Source organism: Microtus ochrogaster, linkage group LG1 (genome assembly GCF_000317375.1).
Source record: "Microtus ochrogaster isolate Prairie Vole_2 linkage group LG1, MicOch1.0, whole genome shotgun sequence".
Taxonomy (NCBI): domain Eukaryota; kingdom Metazoa; phylum Chordata; class Mammalia; order Rodentia; family Cricetidae; genus Microtus; species Microtus ochrogaster.
Window position 1 is genome coordinate 49,784,422 of NC_022027.1, and position 18,069 is coordinate 49,802,490.

An 18,069-nucleotide genomic window follows, 5' to 3' on the forward strand; every position below is an offset into this window, starting at 1 on the left:
AAAAAAAGAAATACAAAGCAGGGAGAAACCTGACAACTCTAAGCTCTTCCCTACCCGTGTACTTCCTCCAGCAAGGCTCCACCTCCTAAAGTTCCCATAATCTCCCCAGAGTGGTTTCATTGAGAGCTAATCCCCTATAATCTGTGGGAAGTGGTCAACTGGTCAACCCCAGAAAGGTGGAAAATACGAAGTTCATGCTGTTTACATCTACCCCAATAAAAATGAAAAACAAAAGCAGAACCATCAGCTTGGGAATTTCAGCGTCATTTCGATCCTTTCCTGCATTTACTAGTCCTAGACAATCACAAGGTTAAAACGAAAAGTCAAAGAACAATTCCTTTGCTCTGGAACAATTTCCTTTTTACATTTCTGCATGTCATCATAAAGGAGCATGAAACCGAATGCTTTTTGATAAATAAGGCTACACTAATAACCCCAATAATGTCCACATTTTGTAACTTCTAATAGGAATACATTTCTTGATGTTACTAGAAGTGCATGTGTACCATTAAGGAGAAGTCCTTTGGGACCTGGCTGAGGGAGAAGCCGCGTGCCATTCTTGCAGGAAAAGAAAGCGCAACAAAGCAGTGGCTGCCTTTGCCTTGCTGTGTCTGCCCAGCAAAGCATCCTTCTCCTCCATGCGCACTTCAGTGGCTAAAGCAGGCACGGGAAATGGCAGGGGAATGTGATCCTGCTGAGTTACACAGGTAGAAGAGAGAGGCTCGCGGACCACTGCAAGCTCTCTGCTCACTCTAGGGTTTGTAAATATTTATGCATCTATTCCAAACTTCATTTTAGTTATAACTTATAATTAAATAAAGATATGATATAAATTATAGTGTATAATGACAAGGAAGGAAAACCGAGTCCCTTCATCAAAGGATGTGGCCAACATCCTGCCATGTGTATCTTGCCCTAGTGCGAGTGACTGCACCTGCTATTCTGCCAAGAACAACATCTCCCTTCCTCCTCCCAGGACCTCTCAACGCCCTTTTGTCCAAGAGTCCAAAAGCAGAGGAGCTGCAGGCATGGAAAGACATGGCACTGTGTGTTTCACTTGCGGGAGTAAAATGCCCTCTTGGCCTCAGCAGAGGAGCACCTTTGAAAGGAAATGAAAGCTTCAAGGACATTATCTATACTGGGATTTTTGACCTCAGAAGATGCAGAAGTTGTGATACGTTTTCAGAGATGTCAGAGACTCTGTAGATCCACAGGGACAATATTTGCAAGTTCAGGTTGGAGCCCAAAGAAAGGAGCACTGCCCATTCTGTAATGTGCAGATATACTTCTCTGCCAGGGAAAAGCCTCCACGTCTGGCCCTGTGAACAATGGAACAACCATAGGAAGCTATGAAGTCCACACCAGGCACCCAGCATGCACTTGCTGGTCTGTGAAGCCAGAGAGCCACAATGAGTGTGTCAAATAATGGATACTGGAAGATAGACCACGGAAATGGCTACCCACATGCGTTCAAACACAGATTAGGAAAACGTTTGCTGTCCTCTTGTCCTGGCAACTTTGCCTTGCTCGGTAGGAAGACAGTCAAGATCAAGGAAGCTCACACCTTGTCTTCCGCATGTCTCTGTCCAATTTAGTCACGTGATAACAGGCACAGATATCCAGGCCTGTTACACATAACTCATAAATGGTAACATTGGGAATGTTTTCAAATATCTCTTGCAAAATGAGCAGATGTTGAAACAATTATTGGCTGAAACAGAAATGGAGTACAAAAAAAAAATGGAGTATGAAAGCAAGTCTTCAAGGCAGAGAATCCAGCCGTGCAGTGGATGGAGCTCACACAGGAGGTCACGTGGCACTCTGTGAGTTTGTGCTTTGCTGTTGACACTCCCTTCTGGGATTATCTACACTGCATAAAGAAATATTTCAGCTTTCGGCTACTGTCTGACCTTCGCCTATACACCAGCAAACCCTTAGAGAAAGATACATTTTTAACTGACAAAACATGACTAGGTTCTGATTCTGAGGAGGAATGAACCAAGGAGCAGAAAAGTGAATGGTTGTCTTTAGGAAGTCTCTGCAGCAAACACAGGAACTGAGGGTCAAGAGCAGAGACTTTGAAGTCACGTATCTAACTGGAAATCCTTGCTCTGCCCCTTGCCAACAGCAAGATGGCTAAGTATGTCCGCACAACCAAAGCCTCAACGCCTTTGCCTGCAGCAGAAGGAAAAGAGCGTTTACTTTCCAGAGCTGGGTGAGGATCAGACGCATCAGACGAGACAATAGGTGTAAAGTCCTGACTCAGTAGATTACATGGGGCACAGCCAAGCCTGGCAAAGCCTCTGTGTCACCACTGATGCCACTTCATATATATCCCAGGCAGGGGAATCCTGAGCCAAAACCAGGTCAGCTCTTGATGGCGGCTTACTTGTCCCAATATGCAGAAAGATCACATGTGACTCTGACAGACATTCTTTTCTCCCATGTCACAATTCTCTGGCTACTCACCCGGAGATCAGGGGGTGATGGAATGAAGCACCTGGTTTTGCTGTCTATCTTGATGTGCACAGCAAGGGGTGAGTTTCGTCTGTTGAGATTATTCTGCTGTCCAATCTCCAGGGATAGCAGTGGACATGCTGCTAGTAACAAAGCTGCACTTTCTGCCTTCAGCTTCCTGAGCACCCATGAGTGTCTGAGTTTGAGAGACAAAGACCATAATATTCCCTCATGCAAACAGATTAACGACAGGAACAAAATGGGAAGAGATCAAATGGTTTCTGTGGTTTCCTCTGAATCATGTTTCCTCTACCAGAATGACCTGCATTTATTTTTGGTGCCTTCTCCTTGAAGTGATATCATGAGAGCATGCCCTTTTATCTGTCCCAATAGCCTAAGGAGTCTTCTAAGTTTTACATTAGCAAGTATCTGTAAGCCTTTGATTTGTATCCTTCTCTATGAATTAGAACTATTGATGAGCAGACTCTACCCAGACCAACTGAACCTGACTCCCTGGCCTGTCACTCATTATGCATAAGAATAACACACATCTGGAAGGTTGAGAGCTCTCTTGAGAAGGATGGTGGGCAGCTACACTGAGCATCATGTTGCGCCAAACCATACAGCTCTTATCACATCTTAGGATACATGGAGACACAAGCCCAGCTGGAGGCCGGTGATCAGTCTTGAAGCTTTACCGGATAGACTAACCAAACAGACGCTGTTGCAATGACAATGCTGGGGTCCACAGTACACACATACACCCTTGCACCCATCCTTCCACCCCGCCTGCCTCAGGTTGCTGTGATTTCCTGCTAGGAGACCGATGTCTGCCATTTCTCCTCTAAAGCGTTTTCACCACCCGCAACTGTCTGCACTGTCTCATACAGTGACGGTGACCTCTCAGATAGAGAGAGCCAGCAAGGAAGGTTTCCCTCTTCAGGTAGACAAATGGACAGGAACAGGGCAGTTCCAAGGTCACACTGGAGCAGAGAAGTGAGCAGGAGAGCACACCCCCTTCCCCACTTCCTGTGTGAAGGACTATAATAGCGAGTGGCACCAGGTGATTAATGCAAGCTGGGAAGGCAGAATCTAATCTAAAGCTGCACCTGAGAATTCAGGACCCTGGCTTGAAGGGGCTGCACTTTATTGTTCAGCCTTCAGCCCCACCTGGCTACGTAAGTAGCCTCAGTCACTTCATGCCCCTACTTCCTTTCTTGCCCCTACTTCTGCTCAGCTACCCATTGCCCCAGCCAGGCCCTCTGCTGTAGTTCAGAAGGGAAGGCCATGTCTGCTACCCTTCTCCCTTCAAACCAGCCTGCTTCTTATTCTAGCTTCTTGGCTGACTGTCTTATGTTTTCCCTGGGTTCTCCTGCCGTGACTGGCAGCAGGAAAAAAAACAGAAAGAGCTCTTACCTGGAGCATGAACTCAGGGAAGGGCCTTTGCTTCTGGAGCAAAGATGGGGCAGGGAGAGACGGGCAAGGGATGACCAGCGGCATGAGTTGGACAAGGTGGAACCAATATTTGTGCTTATCATGTGTCAGAGCTTTTCTTAGTTTTGTTTAGTTCAGTTCCCTGCCTATGACTCAGGCTCTGTAGAATGGTGATAACGTTGTCTCTCGGCTACTGAGGGGCTATAAGGATGGCACCCCAGGGCCTATGTGCTGTGAATCTCGTCTGATGGTGGTATGGTTGTGTCTTCTTGGGAATGTGAGGTCATAAGCTGCAAGAGTGGGAATAAAGACAGAAAGTAACTGAATTTATGCCTTTTAGCATAAAACCTACTGTGATTCTTGCATAATTTTGTTAAATGGAAAGTTCAGAATCCAAAACAGAGCATTTTTGATTATTTTTTGCCATTAGTCCATAAAATCACTGCGTCTGTCCACATTCGCAGGTCCCCATCCTTTGGCGAGACTTGCCTTGTAAACCGGACCTGACCTTTGGGTTCATTCACTTGAGGTGCTCAGCATTCTCAAACCATGCAGCCTACCCAGGAAGGGGCCCCATGTGGTGAACGCTGGCCCACCAGCCTCAGAAGAACCACTTGATTCTGAACTGGCTGTCCAGCTCTGATTATTAAAAACAGATTTTTCTGAGACCCTGCACCTTCGAAAATGGATTTTAGTTAATTCACAGACAAAAATCAGTGCCCTGTGAACAGCCTCTCCTCCATGGGGAGCTGTCCTGGGACCTCTCTTGGACTTGCTATCCTCTGTGCACAAGATGCCTTCCCCATCTGTGTCATGACCAGCTGCCCCCCACCTCTGGCCTCACCAAACACCTGCCTGTTTTAAACCGCCACATGTATTTTTCCAGGACCTATAATAAGACTTGGGGGGAAAGAACAACCCAGTGGTCAAATGTTCCTTCTCATTTTCTCTACTCAGTGGCAAGGCCAGCTGCATCAATTGTCCTTAAGGAAAATCCCACCCCTGAAAGGAGCACATTCAACCCCAAGGAAGAGCACATGGCTGTCTGGAGTCTGCTTGCATGTGAACATAAGTAACGTTGAACCATGCTCTTCCTGTCTGGGACGGCCCCTTGAATGAATGACACGTGTTTCTCAGCAGCTGAGGGTCCAGCACTTCCTCCCAGGGTGGTTGAAATGTCTGATGGAGTTGAATTTAAGAAACAATACTAGCACTTCTTAGACAATCAGACAATGGTAGAAACCCATAACTGTTGCCACGAATACAATGTGTGGCAATGTATGCAACACCTAGCAACACCTTGTACCACACAGCATGTGATTCAAACTGAGGGGCTTAAACTCAGCATCCAGCGAGAGTGACTTTGCCAAGTTGATGATCACTATTAATAACTTTTTGACGGAGCAACGGCTTTGTTTCTTTGTTAAGAAAAGCAATGTCCATCGTGTGAAAAAGATAAAGGCGTATGCCTTTCAGTGAAGATATGGCTGGGCAGAAAGCCAGTCAGCTGTATAAACATTTCACTTGTGATGTCAGGAAGGACGTATTCCCTGTAGATACCAATGTTTGATGATATTTTACAAATCACATTTTATTATTTTATAATCCTTACGCCAAACAGGAAAGCTTCGGATGAGCCAGAGTGGAAGCTAATTTCACGCTAGGACATGCCATGAGAAAGGAGACTCTGGGGTATTCCATGCCACCTTCAAGGTGCCTCTTCTTAGATGTTGGGCTTTTTTTACATAATAAGGCAAATATTTTATACCTCTTAGAATTATTGTGAAGATTTAATGATATTATTCTAAAGAAGCTTGTAACCTATAAATGACATTAAGCTAAAACTCAGTAAGTACTAACATTTACCACCACGTTATAGTGCCACTTAAGACATAAAGCCATGGTTCTAAAGGTACACACCTTGGCTCTTACACTGATTAACGGTTAACTAGAGATAACATAGGAAGGTTTGCTCATGCTCATTGTTAAGAGATAAGACAAACTCAACCAAAGAAATAAAATGGTTCAAGTCTTCTCCCATCTACAATGTGGGTGGCTCCCACAGACTGCATTGTTACTGAGTGCTTGGTTCATTTATATAGTATGGAAATTCAGAAGTTGAATTAATGTGCTTGACTTATGAAAGGTGAGACTTTTCAGAAGAATTTGTCCTCCATGATAGTCCAAGAGGCACGATACCCTGCTTAGAAATAACCCTTGACATCCCATGGAATAAAAAGTTCCCATGAAAATCAAGGACTTGAAGAGATGGCGTAGCTGTTAAGAGCACTTGCTACTCTTGCAGAGAACCCAGATTCAACTCTCAGCCCCACACAGCGTCTCACAACTGTCTAGAACTCCAGTTCTAGGAGATCTGATGCCTCTTCTGTCCTCCATAGACACACATGTGATGTACATATATGTAGACAAACACTCATACACATAAAATAAATATAAATTTTAAATCTTTTAAAAAAGAAAAATAAATTACCCTTGCAGTTCATTATGGACACTGCTGAGATTTCCTTCTGAGAAAATGTTCTGTGTCTTTGGTAAAGTCCCTCTTCCTAGTCTTTAAATGACCAGTTAGAACCTTTACTCTTAGCTACAAGAATATTCCCCAGAGAAAAAGATCTGTTTCAACTAACAGACAGGCAGACAGACAGACAGACAGACAGACATACACACACAGAGACAGAGACAGAGAGAGAGAGATACAGAGGAAAAGAGAGAGACAAAGAGGGATTTCACACTGAACTTGACCCTGCTTCACTGAGAAATGAAGCTGTCCATACACTACTCTGCAAGTTTCTGACCATGACCCTATGAACCTGTCTACATCAAACCCATCTCCACCAGGCTCTCCTCCAGTTTGAGACGACTCCTGCATGCACCTTGATCCCTTTATTCCAAGCTGGAACTTGTCCACTTTCCTTCTTCTTCCTTTCAGAATACTGACTAGGCCAGGCTCTATCCTGAGACATCTATGTAAAGAGTCATCTCACTCCAGCAAACATCCCTCGACTCAAACCATCTTCTCCCTTTCTCTGCATGTGCCTCTTTCCCCTGCCAGGTTTTTGTAGTCTTCCTTTGAATTCTCCCTATGACCATTCTTCTACAATACATTCAACAATTAGTTACTGAGTGTCAACCACGTGCCAGGGTTTATGCTGAAAGACTACACAGCGCACAGACATGACCATGGGCACCTAAGCCCCAAGGAGCAGACAGGATGGCTTCAGTTTACTAAATAAAGTGGCTCTCTGAAATTCATCTTTTGTGTTGGGGAGATGCTGTGGAGTCGTGTCCTGACAGATCAGGAAAACTTTGGGAGAAGGGAAGAGCCAAGCAGAGGAAGAAGAGCAGGAACGTCCGTAGCTGAGGCAGAGGCATGAGAAAAACCTGGGGTTGTAGCAGCATGAGTGGTCAGAGACCTCGAGTGGGTTAGGACATCTGGTGTGGGGAGGGTACAGAGGAAAAGGTATGAGCTGAGACCTAGGAGATAAGCACCCCAGATGCAGGCCCATAGAGCATCTGATGTTCACCCAGATATTGGCTTTGTCCTCTTTCTGGTTCCATTTATTCCTGATGCTCCCCTCTGGATGTTCATGAAGCCTAAATATGTAACACAAGCAAGATGTCAGTCATATGTGTTGGGCATGGAGGAGACCATAAGTTCAACATCCAGGAATAAATGTAGCACCATCTGGCTCTTCCTATATATTGAAATCATCACAACTTAGTCTCTCTCTGGGGAAAATAAAGCACTTAATTTTTGCTACCATCCTCCTATCGATGCACAATAGTATAAACTTTTGGTAATGCAGTGAGCCTGGGAGTCATACCTGCAGCCTCTCTTTTCTTAACATCTAGGAATTGACCACGGCTCCATAGAGCAAACTTGGTTAGAATTATGCCGTTTGTTTCCTCCTCTTTCCTCTCTGCTGCTACTTATTGACCATAGACTTTTCCATCATATCTTGCCTGCAGAATGCCTCTGCACCCACCCTTCTCCCTGACCTAACCCCTGTAGAGCCACAGAGTGATCTTCTAAAGAGGATCTCCAGCTTCCATGTAAGACAACCAGTAGGAGAACTTGCCCAAACGCAAGCCACTGGAGGCCTTTTCAGAGACAGATTCGGTAGCTCTGGGCAGGGTCTGATAATTTATGTTTCTAAGGAAGAGTCCAGGCAATGGCGGACACAGCAGCCCCTGGTATAGGACTGTCCTGCATCACATCTAAAAGGGTCCCTTCTCTGATCAACCCCCTCCCACCCCCCCACCCCCACATACACACTGTTCCCACTGCTGGACTCTAACTGAAGAATGTGTCTCTTGGATGGAAGACTCTACGATTCAGCCACTGCTGACCTCTGCCGCCATGTTTCTTTCCCTTCTCCTGGTGATCTGTCTGAATTTGCTCTGCCTTAAGTCTGCGGGAAACCTTCAGGCAGGGCCCTGTCATGTCTGTGGCAAATGCCTGCTCAACTTTTCAAGAGTGTCTTTAATGTCCCATCTTCTAGGAAACTTCAGGAGTGCCACCTTCCCATCTTGTCTGAGTCAACAAAACTGTCCTCAGAGAATCCACAGCTCACAAACTTACATTTATTTAATAGATATTTATATCAATCTATGCTTTTATATACTATTGCCTGTCTGCTTGACTACATGCTCTTGGACAGGACTTTAATTCCAGATTTAAATAGCCATGTATAACACAACACCCTTACTCAACAGGTGCTCATCAGTAACTGTTTAATGAATATACCCAAATTAAAATTGTTACAACTTATTAGGCACTTCCTATATGAGAATCACAGTCTATGCTATAAATGTATATGTATGTGAGTGTGTGATGTGTATGTTAATGGACTTAATCTCACAAGTCTATAACACCTACATGACACCAAATAGCCCGTGCTTCCAGAGTTGGGAACTTTCCTAAGGGGGCATATCTAGTTTAACACCTATTTAGTGAGCCAGTCACAAACTGAAGCCACGTCTGATCTTAGGCTCTAATTACATCACTACTGTACCTTACTGAAGTCTAAGTATATCATCCAATCTGCATGCTTTCAGAGATTCCACTGTAACATTATATTGTCACATAGCTGGAAATCTTAAACATTAAATTAATCTAAATGTACAAGACTTCGCTAGAGCAAGGGAGGGAGCTTGGCTAGCAGAGTGCTTGCCTAGAATGCACAAGGCCCTGGGTTGGCCTCCCAGCCATGGTGCTATACCTACACTCCCAGCACTCCAGTAGACAAGATGAGCAGAACATTAAGGCCACCTTTTGGTACATATCAAGGTTCAAGGCCAGCGTGGGGCACAGGAAGCTCTGTCTCAAAAAAAGAAAAGAAAAGAAGACAAAAAAGAAAAAAAAGGAAGAAGAAAGAAGACAGGCAGACTTCATGAAATAAATCTACAAAATACTATGCATGCCTATAAAGCCTGAATGTGTTAGCACATGCACGAGTGTGCTAACGTATGTGTGAGTGTGCATCTCAGGCCAGAGGCCAACCTTGAGATTGTTCACCACTTTGCTTTTTGAGACAGAGTCTCTTACTGAGACCTGAAGCCCTGAGGATTTTTACTATGTGTTGTTGCTTTAAATTTTAAAATTAGGAATTAAGAATCCTAGCAGTAAATATCAAAGGCATTGCCCTGTGTATTTTAAGAGAAAAGAGCAAATCCTTTCTAATAATAATATCCATAATGATGATATTCTGTCCCAACATTTCTCAAAGAAGCTTAGCTCTTGGAGATGTTCCAGAAAAAACAAACGGGCAAATAATTTTGGAAACTGTGCACCACAGAGCCGGCCTCCTGGAGAGTCACAAATTACTCAAGTGAAAGACTTCTTCAAATTCTGCAGTGTGGGTTTGAAAAAAGCTAGGCACAGTCCTTGAGTGTCCCATACATTATACCTCAGAACCCTGGTAAAGAAGTAAGTGCATGAAGAAATAGAAAGAAAAGGAAGGAAAAGGAAAAGAGAAGGACATGGCTGCTCTTGGACACGGAGGAGGATAAAGTTTATTATAGATACACGAGAGAGCATAGCCAGAGACAGGCACAGGGACATCTATGGAGTCCAGAGTAGACATGACCCGACTCTTGGGCCATGTGTGGAGAGAGAAAGGGGAGGAGAAGAGAGAGGAACTCGGTGCAGCAGCCAGCGGGCCAAAGATACAAAAGGGTCGAGTAACCAAAATGTCTGGATTCTATAGGAGCCTTTGGGGGAAGCGCAGCCCAGCCTCTGGGCCTGAGAATTCAGGGTGGAGGGAGGGGTTTGCCAGGGACTGAAGGATGCTGGGAGGACCTGGCAGCCAGGTCCTCTTTGATACACTAAACAGGCACCTCAGCCATTTGTCCCAAAGTCTGAGATTTAACGCTAAGGTCCTGTGGAGAACACACAGGAAACACTGATTCTAGCAATAGTTTCCTCGACTCAAAATAAACAACCCAAAGCATGGAGCCGGTGTTCTTTGCAATGCATATGCCCTTTGACCCGAGCCTGCGATACATATGGGATCCATAGTCATGGGCTGTTTACTGGGATTTTTATTGAACTTTGTGAACTACTATTCCCATTTTACCCGAATCCTGCCCCCTTTTTAAATTTTTATTGTTTCCTCCGAGTAGAGAGAATTTTTAGAGAGCTGACATACAAATCATAAAAGGATCCACCATCCTTGAAGGGGCTGGTGTCAAAGTTAAAGTGGATGAACTATAATAAAGTGTGTGTTTGTGTGTGTTCATAGAAACAAAGAGTCAAATTAGCATTTTCCTTTATTAGAGCTGTGTACCAAATTTAGCTCCCACTTTCTAAGGCTTAAGCAAAGATGGGGGAAGCAAGATGCATCACGCCTATGAGAGGCAGAAACCAACAAACACTATGGTTGTTCCTGGTACGGAGGGCTCCAGAAAGGTCTCCCACAGGAGGTCACAATGAGGCCATTATGACATGTGTGAACAAGGCCTTCATACACATCCCACTGTAAAGTCCACGGCAGGACTCAGCTGATGATGAGCAGAGCTGCCGAGGTCACGATCCTCTCTGCAGGAGCGGCTGGACCGTCATGTCTGCTCATGCAACTTTGTGACTATGATTTCTGATAACCAGACTTTTGATTTGGACAGGAGATCAAGCGCTAACTGGCAGCTTGCTCCTCAGCGGGCTTGGCAAAGATGCTGTCATGCTGACCAGCTCTGGCTGCTATAACAAAACACAATAGCTCTCAAACAGATTTCAAAGAAAAAGATATTTCTCTCAGTTCTGGAAGCTAGGTGTCCAAGAACAAGGTGCTAGGCAATCCAGGGTCTGGTTGAGGACTCATTTCTTATCATTTCGTTCTTCTCGATCAGGACTCATCTTCACTGGGCTTGGCAGAGGCAGCAGCAAGGCTGGCATCTTACCCAGAAGTCACCCCTCCTCTGGCCGGTGCCTTGAAAGCAGGGTCCTCACACACTGTATTTTAGTATTTCTCTGTTCATGTGCACTCCTTGGGGTCAGCTAAGGGCCTCTTCTGTGCAGACCAGGAACATTCCTCTGTCTCGCTGTGGGCAGATTCCCAGCCATCTGTCCCTCCTACCTTCTTGAGCTCTCCCTGAAGTCTACTTGGAAAGTCTTCTTTTGGCTATTAGTTCCCAGACCTGTTTCTTTCCTTGCTCTGGCTAAATGGGTTGGGTAGGGAATCATATTTTTTAAAATATAATCATATTTCTTTCACATTTGGAGCAAGAAAAGACTTGGCTTCAATTTTTTAGTCTACTGTGTAATGCTGACAACTGAATTAATACTATGTGAAGCCAAGCACTGGGAGTGGACATTTCCGGTTTTCTCTCTTTTTCTGAAATCTCTCCTGTACTCATTTGCATTAATCACACTTATTCCTGAAGAACACATTTTCAGGCAGCCAGTAGCTAAATCTATGGTCTTATTTTAAGACTATACAGAGATCTAAAATTTAAAAATAGCACGGAGTGTTTTGTGCACTTACCAGAAAATAAAAACGGATTGTGCGGATGTCATTTTCTTAGCAATTTGAATAATGAATTAATTTTGCCGGTGAATGTATCAAAGTAGGCCCGTCTTCCACAAAAGGCTGAGGAGTCTGTGCCATCTATTCATCCTGCAAGTTAGCTCAAGGGAAGAATTGCTAGAAAACATCCATTCAGTAGCTGGGCCACAGACTCTTTGCTTTGTGTGTTGAACCTAAGCCTCTGTCACCACCAGGCCTTCTGCCAACACAATGATGGATTCACAGCTCTTCTAGCCTGATTGAGAACCCCCAGCCTCTGCGACATGAACCCCCTTTGCCCTCTGAGCAGTCTGCTTGGGGGCAGTCCCCTGTTGGCTGACGCTGAAACAGCAGCCTCCAGCCGCCCTTTGCCGGCCTCTGTGGTCCTCTTGGCACTGGGCCCAGACAGCACCTGTTCCCTTCCAGAAGCTTTCGGTGACCTCCACAGACACACACATGCACACACACACACATACACACACACACACACACACACACACACACACACAAACGTGCATGTACACTTGTGTGCACACGCCCCTTTAGATAAAGAAGGACACTTAGTTACTGTCTAACTGTTCCAGGCTCCGGGACTTTAAAGGATCTCCCGGTCCACTTCTAGATGGAGTCGCTGAGGCAGACAATGTTTTCAGTCACATGGTGCCTAAATCTTTAACAGCTTAAGGGTCCTGGTATGAAAATGGGAGAACTGGCAGAAGGCTGCGCTCCCAGAATTCACCAGGGAGTGGTAGAAGTCAAAAGAGATGGGCTGACCTAAACACTCCAAGGCAGGCTCTGAGCTCCCTTCAGCTGCTGCCTCCCGGCCGCCCCACAAGAGAGACCGTTTCTTATGAGGAAACTTCCCCCAAAGACATAGAAAGAAGGTAGATATTTGTTCTATATTTTCTATATGAGATTACCCCAGAAAAAAGGAATAATCTGAGTAAACACAGGACCAAAAATTAGTTTCTTCCTATATGGTATCTTTATTTTATTCTGAAACTATTAGGCAAGATAGTGTCTGCCAGCACTCCGAAAATGTGGAGTGACCTGAAAATGTATAAAGTTGGTCTTTGGCAGGTCTGTGAACTCTATCCTGAGCTGAGCATTTCTTGATCCACTTGTCCTTATTATGAACTTGAAAAATAATTGGAATTTTTCATGGCTGTTTTAAACTGCTATATTTAGCATCATATTTATGCTTAGAACAGAAGCAGACAGACACAAACGTGCATATACATATGTCTATTTTAATGTAATTTCCCCCCAACTCTAAGACACATGGTACAGGAGTTCATTCTTGAGTCCTGGAAGGTAAGAACCATCAACCTCATGCTGTATCAGTTCTTTTAACACAGCACTCTGGAGATGAGAACTCACAGAAAACGTAAGAGAAGCACAACCTTTGACACACTATTCGGCATGAACAGGAAACAGCAGGCCCGCTAATTTGCATGAACAGGGAATATCAGGCCTTTGTTATGTGTTTCAAGAGGAGCTTTTGTCATAGGGACAGAGGTGCAGAAGTCCAGGTGTGTGACAGGGCAGCGTCCTGAAGGGACACCTCCTATCCCAAATCCAGAAGCTTTCCCCAGAGCATTTCTAGCTCACAATATCACCAGGGAATACATAGAGTGTTGGCTGGGTAGCTCAGCCTAGGGGCAGTGGCATTTGAGTGGACCTTGACGGAACGCTACCACAGGAGGTGATTCGAAAACGCAGCCAGGACATGCATGAATGGCCACAGTCATTCGCGTGCCACAGGAGGACAAATGTTCGCAGAGAGGGAAAAGGAATGCTTCACAGAGCTCTTACTATCTTTAGTCTCACAGGAAAAAAATATTTACTGTGTTCAATCACCAAGTCTATTGAAGGCAATTTAAGGCATTAAAAACAAGATTACCATTTAAAGTTGTAATGAGAGATGTCACAACCACGAACGCAGATGTGACTGAAGAGAAATCTGCCAGATTTGCAACAATCCACACACGCCAGGCCTGATCCTGGGACAGCTGTGCGGAGCCTTTATTCAGCACCCCGCAGTGTGTCGGACACCAGCCTGCTACAAACAGGAGCTTTCGTAGGCACAGCTTCGTGGTACGCTGTGATCCTGGCCATCTGAGGATAGTCTGGGGGGAGAACAAAGCACATACTTCCCCATATACTACACGCCCCTCACTCATTGCTCCTGGTACACTCTGGGCGTGCTAGAGAATGATGATGTTTCTATCCAGAGAAATAGACACAGGCAAATAAAACTCAACTTACTTATGACCAAAGGGCCAGGATAGTCCACACAGACCCTTTATAGATCTTTTTTTTTTTTTTTTGGTTTTTTTTTTTGAGGCAGGGTTTCTCTGTAGCTTTGGAGCCTGTCCTGGAACTAGCTCTGTAGACCAGGCTGGTCTCGAACTCACAGAGATCCGCCTGCCTCTGCCTCCTGAGTGCTGGGATTAAAGGCGTGCGCCACCACCGCCCGGCTTTTACATATCATTTTTACAGCTCTGTGTGAACCCGAAATCTAGGATTTCGGTTCTGTTGTTCTGGGTAACTTTACTTGGTAACGATAGACTCTACTGTAAAAAAAAATGTGAAGGAAATGCCCAGTTATTAGTCAGAAAATCACAGAAATATAAAATTAAAACAAGGTGTCTTAGCTTCGCCACTATTAGCATTTAATACGCTTCGTGGTGAACGTTGTCATTAAGCATTCCCTTTTCTTTGGTCTGTAGACATTTGTCCTCCTATGGCATGAAGCTCTTGACTGTGGTCATTCATTCATGTCCCGGCTGCGACTTCTATCGCCTCTTGTGTTAGCTAGTGTCTGTCACGGTCCACTCAAATGCCACTGCCCCTTGGCTGAGCTTCCTGGGAAACCTTCTGTATGTGTTCCTTGTTCTATGTTTGTATCACCACTGGTTTCTACCAACTAGATGCCAAGAATGCCCATGCTTCCCAGCTGTGACAAGGCAGATCATCTCCAGATGTTGTCAAAAATCCCCCCTGAAGTGAAACCACCCCATTTGAACCGGTAGTTTAGGGAAGCTCATGGCCCTTTAAGAGACTAAACATGGAGGTCTTCATGCCATGCTTCACATCCTGACTGATAGCTTCCAACAGAGATGCGACACCCTTAGCTTCCTCTAAGCAACTGGAGCCCTAGGCTGACCTATTCCGCTTAACCTTTCCTTTTTACATTTGCTTAACATTTTCCCTCAGATATGCCATTCCATTTCAGCTCTGGGAACACAAAGTAAACAAAGATAATCCTTCCACTGAAGAAGGAGTTCAGAATTTTAAGGAGGAAACAGAACTGTAAGCAAAGAGGTCAGGCACCTCTGAGGTAAATGTGTTTGCTGTGAGGTCTGGCCGTCCAAGTTCTGATCCTCAGGACTTACGTGGTGGAGGGAGAGAACCAAGGCCTGCCAGTCATCCTCTGACCTCCACAAACCCTCCTTCACACTCTTACACCAGGAAAGCCGAACGCCCGTGGGCCTCGGCATCGCCACATTCCCACACCCCTTTCCCTTTCCGCTGCATCACATCTAAATAACATCTGGCTGCATCTTCACCCGGAGCTTGGCTAAGAGATTTTGAAGAATGAGTATTCTAGTGTTCTATCCACTACTCATCCGCCCAGGGTGAGCAGGGCAGGGTTTGGATGTGGGTGGACATCCTTTTGAGAGTCCCAGGGTCAGGAGAGAGGTGGGGCTGCCATGTACATAGCTGGGCTGATCATGCTCAGGTATGAAGAAGGTACTGAGAAGGTTAAAGTAATCAGGTTTTAATATTCTCGTATTCATTTTTGCTCATCCCAAACTTGTGGCATGTTAAACCATTGTATATTGATGTATGTGCGGTAGAGTCCCTTTACCTGTATAATTACATAAATTATGGAAAAGTGCCACCTGTCGTGATTATCAATCACGATTAGTAATAAGAAAGAACTTTATGCTCTACCTACCACCTGCCCTTCTTCCAGGGATGATAACACAACAGCATCTGGATTCTGTGCTTGTGCTTAGCATCCTGCGTCCAGCCATAATCCGGAACGAATGCTCTGCAGGGCGACAACAGCCCTGCTGAATTCTAGAGGCTCCCAGGAAGCACACTCTGCCGCACACTCAGTGTGAGCAGCATTTTGCACGATTCCCCCACACTTCTTTGGCTTTTGGGGACGTGACCCTATGTGTTCTTTATTCCCTTCCTGGCCACACCTCTTTTAGTTCATTGACTCCTGTCCCTCTAGTTCATTCTGCAGGGCGCAGTTCTGAGTTCTCCAAAAGAAACTTTCCTTTCTTGAGAGAGTTTGTTTCTCTCTTTCTGGGTATGTGTGTGTGTGCATATGTGCTCATGTGTCCTTGTGTTTCTCTGCCCTGTCTGTTTTTCTCTATATCTGTCTCTCCGTTCTTTTTTTCTCCCTCTCAGATATGGGTGAGGAATTCTACAGCTCTGATTTAAGCCACGCAGAACTCCACTGAAGGATCCAGAATGCATTGGTACACATGACAAAGAGAAGGAAATGCCCCCATCTTTGAAGACCTCATTGAAGTGCTGGAAGAATCAGTCCAGAAGTCTGCATCTAGGCTGCTTCTTATATGCAATAACAATGTCAAGCTAGTTTCACTTTGGTCTCCCGTTATATAAAGAAGGAAATATTCTCATCAATGGTATCATACGTATGTTTCCTGAATTTTAAAAATTACATTATTTGTTAGGCATGCACTGGAGGTCAGAGGGCGACTTTAGGGAATTTATTCTTTCCTTTTACTGTGGATTGTGGGGATCAAACCTCAGATCTTCAGGTTTGCAAAGCAAGCACTTTACCTACCAATTTGCCTCCTGGCCCTAAGATCTTCATCTTAACCATCATGTCTGCTCCATAATCCAGCACCATATACTTGTCCGTGGACATCTTGATCTGGTATCTAACAGTCCTACCCCACTAACTTATCCAAGAGCACTGCATGGCCTTTTCTGTCCAAACGTGTTTCTCCTCTGGACCTTTCTGCCTAGGAGATGTTGCGGTATACTCGAGCCAAAACACAGGAATTGCCTTGGATAACCACCCTCTCTCATCCACGTTCACTTTCTCCACCTGCTCTTTTACCTAGAAATGCTATCTAATGTTTTCACTTGTTCTCTTTAACCCTGTTTTCCAGATAAAACTGCTTCCTTCACTTGGGCTCATACACTGGCCTCAAACCCAACCTTCCTGCTCCTCTCTAGGCTTTCTCCTGGTCTCTCTTTGCAGTCGGAGTAGTTCTGCTGAACGGCGCTCCAATCACTCACATTCCCTCTTGAAACCCACAGTGACACTCAACGCTTAAGTGCTATACCTTTGCCTTCAAGATCCCATATGCTGAGGCTTCTCGACTCAGTGTCCGCCATCACTCAGCCATTTAGGCTTCCTGCAGTCTGCTGTGCGCCCTCAAACCAAGCTCACCCCGCTTTAGGGTGTCACACTTGTCCTCCCTTCTGCCACGTGTGCCCTTTCTCTCCAAGCTCTACACGGTTGGCTTACCTCATTGTTGGTGTCTCAGAAGCCATACCTCCTCAGACAGACCGTCACCGCTCAGCTCATGTACCTCTGTATCATCTGGACATATTGTCTTTATGGAGTTACTGGTTTAGCTGTGTGTCATTGCTTACTTGTTGAGGTGGGGGTCTTGCCAGCCGTGTTCAGTGCTGTGCTGCCACTTCCTAAAGCGCCACTCTTGAGAAAGTGAGTGGATGGCTCCAAGGATCAACTAATAGGTCACGGAGAAACACTGTACTGCTCTTTTAAGGTTTTTTTGTTTGTTTGTTTGTTTGTTTGTTTTCTGAAAGGACGCCTAAATACTGTTTTTTAAGTTGCACACAGTGAAGCCAGACTTAACCCATCTAGATCATACTGTGATCATACTGACTACAGCTACCATGGGTAAGGCAAAGTTAATGTCTCCTACCAGTGACATTAGTTAGTAATAGTATCTACCTCACAGAAGCGGAACAAGGACCAGAATAGTGCATGAAAGGGCTGAGAACAAGGTCTGACATAGAAGGACGTTGTGCAAATTTGACAACCGTGGTAATTACACTCTCTCTCTCTCTCTCTCTCTCTCTCTCTCTCTCTCTCTCTCTCTCTCTCTCTCTCTCTCTCTCTCTCTCTCTC

The 18,069-nt window shown here is 45.1% G+C and overlaps 1 protein-coding gene across 2 annotated transcripts in view; it reads right to left on the minus strand.

The window, feature by feature from the left end:
- Nucleotides 1-18,069, minus strand: part of Rasgef1b (RasGEF domain family member 1B) — a 510,363-nt gene that overhangs the window by 272,863 nt on the left and 219,431 nt on the right. The window lies entirely within an intron of this gene.